This window comes from Emydura macquarii, unplaced genomic scaffold (genome assembly GCF_026122565.2).
Source record: "Emydura macquarii macquarii isolate MOO-44397 ecotype Brisbane River unplaced genomic scaffold, CSIRO-AGI_Emac_v2 contig_3328, whole genome shotgun sequence".
Taxonomy (NCBI): Eukaryota; Metazoa; Chordata; order Testudines; family Chelidae; genus Emydura; species Emydura macquarii.
The window spans coordinates 7531077-7540298 of record NW_027133465.1 but is presented as its reverse complement, the minus strand read 5'-3'; the positions used below and the strand labels follow the sequence as shown (position 1 = coordinate 7540298).

The 9222-nt window shown below is 45.0% G+C and overlaps 1 long non-coding RNA gene across 1 annotated transcript; it reads left to right on the top strand.

The window, feature by feature from the left end:
* The first annotated feature begins 1381 nt into the window (after positions 1 to 1381).
* LOC137143439 (uncharacterized) lies at positions 1382 to 3975 on the top strand. The gene is made up of 2 exons (XR_010917160.1): positions 1382 to 1480; positions 3650 to 3975. It is a non-coding gene; the product is annotated as an uncharacterized lncRNA (long non-coding RNA).
* Positions 3976 to 9222: the final 5247 nt, after the last annotated feature.

The window sequence follows — 9222 nt, the reverse complement described above, 5'->3', positions numbered from 1 at the left end:
CCACAGCGAGCTACTGAGTTGCTACTGTTTTAGCCAACATCTGGCCTGGAGCTGCAGTGGGAGCCAAAGTTTGAGGCTACTGCCTGCACACTGCAGATGTTTTAAAGGGCCACAGCCTGAGCACCGATGCAGCCCAAGCTTTGCCCGTGGCTGGACTCCTGGATCCTGCCAGCACCTCTAGGAGTGCAAGGGACAGGGGAGGGACGGGCGTTGGCAGCGAGCTGGCACTAACCCCCTGCCACGTGCTGCCTCTGGAGCCTGGCGAGCAGTGCACAGAGCAGAGCGAGTCCCAGGGGCAGGCAGCTGAGGGCTGGGGCTTGTAGTGCCAAGGATGGGGGCAGGCCCCCCCCCCAGTTCAGCCCAAAGGCAAGAAACAGGAATAGGGCAGGGAGATCTTGCAAACCAAGCAGTGCTGCTAGCTGCTACCTTTGCAGAGGTCTCTCCCAGCCTTGGCTGGAAGACACTGACTGCAGGGTACTGTACCATAATGTTTTGTTCAGAGTTATGAACATTTCAGAGTTATGAATAACCTCCATTCCCGAAGTGTTTGTATCTTTGAGGTTCTACTGTAGAAGAATGTGGATATGTGGGATTTCTGGAATAAACTGTCAATAAATACATGTAGGAAGGCAATGCATAATTTTTTTTAACTTGTACAATAGAGAATAAAGACACACCAAGTTTTATTCCCTAATCTAGCCACACATTTATAAATTAATCAATTAGGAATAAAATATACTTAAACCAAATTAACTGCTGTAAAAAAATGCTAAAAGGTCAAGTTAATTATGTGTAGGGATAACTACCAATCAGTGCTTAGGGGTTGGTTGGTTTGTAAAGATATTAACATTTTGAAACTCTTTGCGTCCTTTCAAGAGAGTTGCTTATTCATGGTTGTGACAGAATATACCCCGTGTTCACACCCTACTGTAATAATGTTCATACAAGGTATGCCTCGTGAGTTATCCTTTAAAAACTCATAATTTTATGTTCAATAATATCATGGTAAAATGCACATAGCAGCATTCTATGTGAATTTATAAAAATAAGCTGAAATCATGACTAAAAGTATGTTTTCCAGATAAATCTGGGGAGTGGCCAGACCAGTTGCTCAGAGATAAAGGGCAAGCTGATGCCTCAGCCAGGTGTAAACAAGGCTAATGGACCATTAGGCTGGTAAGTGGCCATTCTTTGGCAGGAAAGGGGCAGAAGCAAAAAAAAAAATCTACATCTTGGCAAAGAAACAGCATGGAGTTTCTTTTCACACAGACTGCCCGTCGCCTTCCTCCCAGCTGGAAATGTTTTTCAAGAGGGGAACTGAAACTATAAAAAGCAGGGGCAAACACCCCAAGACAGCCTTTTCTCTCTTCCTGCCCATTGCATTCACTGCAGCTGGAGAGATAAATGAAGCAGCAACTGGATTCTGGGTGAGAGGTCCTCACCTAAAAAGTTTGGCCAGTAAGACTGCTGAAAGCATGAGGTGAGAACATTTTGCTTTGACTCTAATGTACTTTGTTAGGTTAGTGTTTTATCTCTATTTTTTCATAACCATTTTTGACTTTTATACTTCATAACTTGTACTTACTTAAAATCTCTCTCTTTGTAGGTAATAAACATGTTTTATTGTTTTATCTAATCCAGTGCGTTCAAGTTGAAGTGGCAAGGTAATCCCATTTGGGGTAGCAAGTTGTGTGCGATCATGATGGTCCCTTCTAGCCTTAAAGTCTATGATTACAGTCAATTCACTAAGATCTGGAGAGAACAGGGCATCTTCCTACAGAAGTCATTGCTTGTATCTAAAATAGCTGATACTATCATATCCCTTCTTCCATCTTCTTCAGAGACAGGCAGGTTAGCACATCACACATGCAGACTCAAGTAAACAGGCAAAGTCTGTATTGGCAATTTACAGTAAGCTAAATCATAGCTAGACCCAGGAGCCAGCAGGACCCATCTCCCCCCACTGGACATTCCCACAACTGCCATTCCCAGCTGTCATGGAAACTTCTGGTCTTTTACGTTTCAGCTCTCCTAGCAAACAGCTCAAACTTGCACCTGAGCCGCTGCAGTGCTCGCAAACAATCCTCCTGTGGATCTGAACCCCCCAATCCACACAGAACTTAACCTTTCTGGAGATTCACAGACCAGCTGATCTGTGTGAGATTGTCTCCCTCTGGAACAGGAAGTCCTAGGAGGTATATGAGACAGCACCTCCTTCTTTGTCTGTAGTTCTCGCTCCCCACAAAGCATGCCCCTTACACCTCCTAGTTCATGTCCAGGTTCCCCCTCAGACTTCTTTCACCCTGGGGAGTTGTTTGATGAAGGATTTAGCTAGAGACAGTGCAACAGGCATAAAGAGTTTTGTTCTGACAGAAGCTGAAGAAAAGGGATCCTAGCTGGAGTTATTGCCTTCCCATGAAAAATGTCACATCTGCAGCTATAACAACAATAACGATGAGCAGAGACAGTTCAGTAAAGTTTTGCTTATTATTTGTTACCAGGGCTGGAGCAACTCAGCACTCCTAGAGCAATTCTCTCTTTAATGCAAAAGCAAGTTCCTTTATGCACTCTGTCCAGCTCAACAACTTTTGAACCTTGTACCAAAAACAACTCCGCAAGGGCACGTCCCATAAGCACACATGGGATGATGGCTAAAGTAAATGAGACCGCAGCTACAAAATGATTTCAGTTCCGAAAGGGTGCCTGTTTCTCTCAAACGAGTTATAAGACTGCACCACCATACACTCTGCTGATCCATTTGAGAATAGTTAATAAGGGGGAATGAGCTACTCCGTGCTCTAGCTGTTGCTAGTTGCAGGCACGGAACATGAAGAGTTTATGCGTTATGTCTATTTCCTTTGCTGTTTTTAACTGGGTTTAAAGAAATCTGGGTAAAAGTAATGTTGAGATTCTGGTGGGGGAGAAAAAGCCAAACCTATGCTTTAAAGCAAATATGTTTCATGTTCAGATGGGAGAAGAAGTGGAACCAATTTATACCATTTACAGGTTTGCTGAAATTCATCCAAGGACATAATCATTTACATTTTCAAAGCATGTTCTGTCTTGCTGTTCTATTCAGGGGTTTGGACAAGATGGAGATGTGCTCCTTCTGTATGACTTATTGGAGCAGCAAAGAGATGTACAGGTCCCTAGAGCAGCCAGAGGCAAATGGCTTCTTTTAAGACCGTCATGCACTGAGGAAGATGGGGAATTCCGATGGATAATGGTGCAATCTTAACAGATTTAAAACAATAATCCATAGGTTATATCTAGCACTTTACATCAGCAGATCTCAAAGCGCTTTACAAAGGAGGCAGAATCATCCTCCTCATTTTATGGATGGGGAAACTGAGGCACATAATAAGGAAGTAAAAGGTCACCCAGCAGCCAGTGACTGAGCCATGAATAGAACTAGGTCTCCAGAGTTCCAGTCCAGTGCTTTATGCACTAGGCCACACTGCCTCAATTTGCATTTGAAAGTCTGAAATTGGGCTTAACCCAATGCTCTATCTTTCACAACTTATTCAGATGTCCCTTTGCTTTTCAGAAGATACATGAGGCAAAGCAAATTGGTTCTTCCCCTCATTTTATGTAACATACCCACTCCCACTACAAATGACCCACTCACCAGCTTATGATTTTCTTTCAGAAAAGCCCCCTGGCACTGTGGAAACCAGCCTGGAGCAGGCATTGCATGGATGTGGCTTTGTGGGTGCCCCTTCTGAAATAAGGCCGGTTAGGGACTTTACTAATGCAGAGAGACCTGGCAAAATGGAATCCTGAAATGCTCAGAGACATTCTTGGGGCCTGCATTACAGCTACCAATGTTTCTGACTGTGGAACTGTAGCTCTCCTCCCCCTGCACCACCTGTGAAGGACAAGGCCCAGATATTTCAGTCCGGGGTCTTATTAACCCTCAGCCCTGCCCCTCAGACAGGGTGAAGGCAGCCTTTGAATTCTTCAGCTGAGCTGGCGTATCTCTCCCCATTAATAAAACGCTAAGTAATGTATAACCCCGGCTACGCTCTGTAGCACTTGATCCATAAGCCTTTCAAAAGTGGTCACGGTGCTGGCTTTTCTTTATAATAATCAAACCTACCTGAATAAGCCCCAGCTGTGCACGAGCGGTGAGGAACATCTTGGAGGCATCATCTGCAGCCTGCGTTCCCTTAGTATCTGAGCACCACACAGGCTTTAATGTATTTATCCTCACAACCCCCCTGTGAGGTAGAGCAGGGCTGTTGTCCGCCTTGTACAGATGGGGAACTGAGGGCCAGGGAGACTAGGTGACTTGCCCAAGGTCACACAGGAAGTCTCTGGTGGAGCAGGGAACTGAAGCTAGATTTCCAAAGTCCTAGTGCCCTGACCACTGGACCATCCAATAAGTTGACGGGCCACCACAGAGATTCAATGAGTGACTAGCATGGCCATACAGCCCAAAGAGGGAAAAGTCCCAGATAACTCCCCAAAGCAGCAGTCTACTGTTGTATTAATCTTCCCTGAGCCTTCAATGGTAGATTAATTAGCACCTATCACCCATCCACAAGCACAGAAGCAGAGAAAGCATATGTAGGTCATTTACAGTGTGCTGCACGTAGGCAGATCTGGGAGCCAGCAAGGCTACTCTCTCCACCCACTAGCTACATCCACAACCACCGTGGAAAACTTCTGTACCCCTGTAGATGAGTCAGAACAGCCACTCCCACCCGAGCTCACAGTTTTCACCAACATTCACCCCCTTGACTTTTAATTTCCCTCTCCTTATTCACCCACAACTTGAATGATAATGAGCAAATTCATGCTGCTGGTGGTTTAAGGCGATCATGGCTGGAGTGATTTATCTATAGGGGGAAGCCAGCGACATTCTTTCTCCTCTTAACTGATCTTCCCTGCCACTAAATATTCAAACACTGCCCACCAAGGAATGTATTTTCCCCTCCTTCTTTACCTGGTTTTTTTTTTTTTGTTTGTTTGTTTTGTTTTTTGTGGTTTGCATTTTCCTTTGCTAAATATATTATAACACACTCTTTACCTCGGCCTGTAGCTTCCAGGCCAGGAGTGACTTCCCTGAACTCTGGGAATATCACAGATACATCACTGTACAGTGGGCAGCTGTTGTAATGCACAGTGCTGCCTTTGGTTTAGTGGATCCATCAGATTAGGTTGTGCTTTGGACACTATTCACTGCTTGAGCCCAGAGTCAGGTGGCATGTGGTTCCCCACCCCTTAGCCAGAGGCTGAGATGATAATTCTGAATTCAGATTATGGGCTATCCCTCTCCCTGTCACCTCCCAATTCCAGCACTGATGTAAAATTCAAACTGATTGCATTGAATGGTACAGGTGACTGTTTCATGTTGCATTGTACAACTGATTAGAATTTCCTGCACTTCTGAAATGCCCCAGTGTGCTTTTCTTACAGGGAGTTAGACTAAATGCTCATATTGAACAGAGATGCCTTGTGCCATGAAGCACCTGCATCAGATACTTCTTTCCAGTTGTCTATATAGCTTTAAAGGCAGGTGATAGTCAGTGTCAAACAGCCAGGGAGTACCTGGCCCAAAGAGCTTCCAGCCCAAAGAAGAATGGATCTACAAAGAGTACAAGACAAAACAGAACAGGGACCGGCAGACCTAGCTTAGATAGTTATTTTGATAGAAAGACCTACCTACTGAGCTCTTCCTTGCCTGAAAGTATTTGACAAGCATGCGCATCGATCCTCCCAACACCTCTGTGAAGTAAGGAAATATTTTCTTCATTATTTGACAGAGAAAGAAACTGAGGCAGGGGGGTTTCAGACACATGCCTAAAGTGGCAGAGGGAATTAGTCAGGGCTGGGGTTAGAATTCAGGAGGTCCTGGCTGCTAAGCCTGTACTCAAGTCACCAAACTACGGCTCTTTGCCTACTGCTTACATACTTGAAACAAATCACTGGATATTTTTCTGGACTGACAGCTGCCAGGGTGAGGAAATAACCAAAATTATCACTCCATCACTGCACCCATAATTTATATTAAGGCATTATGCAAAACCTTCCAACATGGGAAGGGAAATGAGTAGAATTGTATCTAACTCCCTAAACATTAGGATTGTATTCAAGAGCAGACAATTATTTTACTGGGCACATGGTCTGCTCAGTGCTGTACAAACATTGAAGTGGAAACATGATTCTTGCTCTGAACTTATGATTTAGCCTAAATTCAGCTTAGAAAAGGCCACAAGAGCACCTGGCTCTTACTGCTGATCACTACTAAATGCAACCGCTGCTGATGTAGTTATTGTGTGGAACTTCTAAATGGGGCAGCTCCTTATGTAGCCAATACCAAGCCAGACAGAGGGACAAATATAAAGAGGCATCTTGATTTAGTGCATAAGACAATAAAAGAGGAGCTTAGAGGAGCACAATATCGATAACATAAAATAAAAGCAGTGCGGGGAATTAGAGGTCTGCACTCCAGATCCCTGTATTTATCCCTCATTGCCCAGGGACAGACCTTCTTGTCTCAGGTACAGGAAGAGTAAGCATAATGTGGTGTACCAGGCCCTTTGAGGCCCCTTGCGCGAGACCTCAGCATCCTACCACACCCCATCCCAGAAAGGAGGAGTGGAAGTAAGTCCTCCAAGCTGCCTAGAGAGGCTTCATGGGATGCAGCCAATCAGAGAAGGGCTGTAGGGGGCAGCCAATCTGGGCCCAGCAGGCCCATGTAAAAGGAGTTGCAGTGGCTAGGTAGTTGCTGTCTGGAAGCAGAAGAGTGGGTTAGTGCTCATGGGTTGCTGTAGAACCTCAGACAGAACAGTTACTAGCAGGGACTGGGGTGCAAGAAGGATCTCCTGGGTGGCTGCTGGGACTCAATCAGGAGAAGGCCCTGAGGCCTTATAATCAGTAACATTTTTCTTATCTACCACCATTGCAGTGAGCTACTGGAGTCCATTTTCCCCCCAGTTAGAGCTTGATCCTGAGAGAAAGTGGGTATACATAAATCCCTCTGAAATCAATAAGGAGTCAGAGTGGACCCCATTTGATGGGATTAATGCAAGGAGGAAGAAGACAACACTTGTATAGTGCTTTTTTTACTGTAGATCTCAGAGTGCTTTACAAAGCATTATTTCCATTTTACAGCTAGGGAAATTGAAGCACAGAAAGGTTAAGTGACTCAGCCAAGCCAAGGTCCCACTGCTAATCATTGGCAAAGTTGGAATGGTAGCTGCTCAGGAAGAAGCCCTTAGATAGCAGCACAAATTATGTGGCTTTCAAATGTACAACATGTTTGCTATTGCTTGAAGGGGAAATCTTAATTTTCATGGCATGCTGTTTCCAAGGCAAAGGCAGTTTTGACTGATCCCCTAGAGAGAAGGCAGAAGGTCATCTTGTATTATTTTTATGTTGATTAAAGTGCATGTTACTACAAAATAGTGTGGGGGTCTTGGCTAAATGATTCTGGGGCTAAAGAAATGGGATAACATCCTGTTTTTTGTAGATCACCTATTCCAATGCAGGTGTGTGACTGCTGCATACAAGGTCATAAACCTGATTAATAATAAGTGCACTTCTACAGAATTGGCCACCTGAAGCTCTCAAAGCACTCTGCAAGCATTGGAAGCATTAAGTCTCCCACCAGGGTGAGGTAAGCATTATTCCCATTTTACAGAGGAGGAAACACCAATGAGAGGTTAAGGCACAAATTTTCAAAACTGGACACTTATTGTGGGTGGTTGCATTTGAAAATGAGTCTAAGTAATGGGGAAGATCACAGAGGAAGACCATGGAAGAGCCAGGGATTGAACCCAGAATTCCTAACATCTAGGGTATAGGCCAAGTAGGCCATATGGACAGCCACCTAGGATGCTGAATTTCTATGGGTGGCTCCTGTCCCACTGCCCTCTCAACAGCCAGAGCAACAGTGACTGGACTGGGAGTCTCAGCCCCAACATAGCTCCGGTGTGGCTGTGTCCATCTCCACCTGGGACAGCAGGTAGAGGCAGGCTCTGCCCCTTTAAGGGCATCCTACTGTGCTTAAAGCATCAAAATATCCAGTGCCAACCCTGGGATTGAGTTGGGAAGTGTTCTTTCTACAACTGAAAATACCCTGCAGGGCCAGTTCAAGGGTATTTCTGCAGTTAAGCAGACTGGCCACTACAAGCCAGAGTTTTAAAGGGCTATGCATGCAATCAATGGCAGTCCAGCACTTAGGTGCTTTTTAAAATCCCACTAGACCCCTGGCTGCATGTTTGGGTTCCTAAATACCTTCTGAAATCTGGCCCTAACATCTCCTCACCCCAGGCAACTTGCTGTTCTGACTGCATGGCAAAGCCAGCCACATGTCCATTGCCTTCCATGGATTGTGCCTTAAAAATGCAACTTAGTCAGTGCAGACCGAATGATACCTAGAGTTCCAAGGTGCCAGGAGAGAAGATTTGCATCCCTAGTTGGTCCTTCTGGGGGGAAGAGGAAATCAGGCTCTGAGCTGTCATGTACAGTCAACCAAAAGTTCCTTTTGCAGACTGTGGGAAGCAGAAACATCAGGTTGCAAGCTGCTTGCCTCCCCCCTTAGTCCCAGTGTCTGGGTGATTAGGCCAGCCCTAACTGAAAGCAGCAGAAGTGTTCCAGAGGGGTAGCCGTGTTAGTCTGTATACAGCAAAAACAACAAGAGTTCTGTAGCACTTTAAAGACTAACAAATTTAATTTCAGTAGGCATAAGCTTTTGTGGGTTGCACCCCACTTCCTCAGATGCAGTTGATTTGGAATGGCTATCTCATTACAAGAAGTAATTTACTCTGATCACTCATTCTCACCTCCTACTCAATGGTTGTCATTAGGCCTCAAGTACCCGGCTTTCATCCACCTACCCCATTGTTGTCTATGCCTTTGAATATATATATGTTGCCTGTATTTGCTATGTTGTTTCTACCAACTGCATCTGAGGAAGTGGGGTGCAACCCACAAAAGCTTATGCCTACTGAAATTAAATGTTAGTCTTTAAAGTGCTACAGAACTCTTGTTGTTTTTGAAAGCAGCAGCTACTTGAAACCCTGAATCCCATGCAGATGGCTACTTACAAGTTGCCCTTGTATTGCTCCCCAAGGGACCGGAGAGAAGAGGAAGCATTCCTCCACCTTCTAGTAGCAGGCCAGATGGGGAGGTAATTCAGACTGATTCCTCCCCTTCCAACAGCTCATGGTCCTACAAATAATTAGGCTAATTCCTGGCTGGCCCATGAGTTGT